This window comes from Myotis davidii, unplaced genomic scaffold (genome assembly GCF_000327345.1).
Source record: "Myotis davidii unplaced genomic scaffold, ASM32734v1 scaffold1731, whole genome shotgun sequence".
Classification (NCBI taxonomy): Eukaryota; Metazoa; Chordata; class Mammalia; order Chiroptera; family Vespertilionidae; genus Myotis; species Myotis davidii.
The window spans coordinates 1-1631 of record NW_006282428.1 but is presented as its reverse complement, the minus strand read 5'-3'; the positions used below and the strand labels follow the sequence as shown (position 1 = coordinate 1631).

The following is a 1631-nucleotide window of genomic DNA, read 5'->3' as shown; positions in this document are numbered from 1 at the left end:
CTTAACAATGTCATTCAGTCTAACTTTCAAAGCGGGGCAGTCGCATACAAGTCCGTCGACACTGTTGCAGAAGCAGATGAAGCGGTTAATTATCCAACAGAATTTTTGAATTCTTCGATCTGCCAGGGATGCCAACGCATGTACTGCAATTGAAAATTGGCGTTCCAATTATCATGTTGCAAAATATCAACCAGCCAAAGCTTTGCAATGGTACGCGGCTTGCAGTAAAAAAAAAAATTAATGAGCAACGTCGTAGAAGCAACAATCTTGACAGGACCTTTCAAAGGTGAAGATGTCCTCATTCCTCACATTCCTATGATTCCAATGGATATGCCATTTCAATTTAAGAGATTGCAATTTCCAATTCGATTGGCGTTTGCAATCACCATCAACAAAGCTCTGGGCCAATCTTTAGGATTGTGCGGTTTAGATCTAGACACGGATTGCTTGTCACATGGACAATTATATGTTGCGTGTTCTAGAGTCGGCAAACTAGACAATCTCTATATCTGCACAGACAATGGAACAAAAAATATTGTATACCCACAAGCATTGTGAAATTAAACATATTAGAAACGTGTGCTTTCTCTTTTCTTTCTTTTTCACTTAACCAGACTGAGCCACAGCAACGTGTGGCTGGGTACAGCTAGTTGTTAATATAAAGGTATACATTTATGGTCATTTGGGTTTTTATAAAAGTTCCAAAGCAACTCATTTAGGAAAGTACAGTCTTTTTTTGAACAAAAAGTGAAAGAACAACTAGATATCCATGTGAGGAGGAAAAACAAACCTCAACCTATACTTCATATCACAAAAAAAATATGAATCCTAGGTGAATCATTCGCCTAAGTTAAAAGCTAAGACTAACAAGAGTCTGGAAGAAAACAGGATTTTCAATATTTCTTGGATCATTGAGCTCTACTTAGTTTTGTGCTAGAGAACATAATCTGTATGATATTAGTCTTTGGCAGTTATTGATGCTTGTTTTATGACTCAACATGTGGTCTATCATAGTGTTTCCTATAAAAGTAAGTGTATTCTATGATAGAGTCCTATTAAATTAGGTAAAGTTGGTTGATAGCACTTGAAACACTTCCAGATTCTAATCCATCCAGAAACGCCTAAGTATCATTTTAGGCTCCATCTCTATAAAGTCTCTTCATCTCAGGCCTACTTCTTCATCCACCTATATCCACACCCATATCCATGCTCATACTATGCACTGCACCCGGGTATGAAAGGCCACACAGCAACCTGTTCACTTATAAATGGCTTATTTCTATCAGGAATTCAGTTCAAGTCTTCCTTGCCTCCTCCATTCTTAGAGAGCCCCAAAGGAAAGTATGATTTTTATCTTTCAAGCTGCATGGAAATAAACACCTTTCATATTCTTGTAAATTATAATTGAAGTGAAAGTTAAAGTTTGTTCTTGTTTAATAACTTCCTTCCCACTTCACAATACACTGGGGGTGGGGAACATCCAGCCCACTGGCTGTATAAGGCCCACAAAATGATTTGGTTTGGCCCTGCCACAGCATTAGGGGTGAGTTATTAAATGTTTGACCGAAACAGCAGGCTAATTTTTATTTTTATTTTTATTTTCTTCAAATTTTATTTTTTATTACAAAGGG

General features: G+C 37.2%; 1 pseudogene; it reads right to left on the bottom strand.

Moving 5' to 3' along the window:
* The window catches only part of LOC102772899, a 7000-nt pseudogene extending 6857 nt beyond the window's left edge, over positions 1-143 (bottom strand).
* Between the last annotated feature and the right edge of the window lie 1488 nt (positions 144-1631).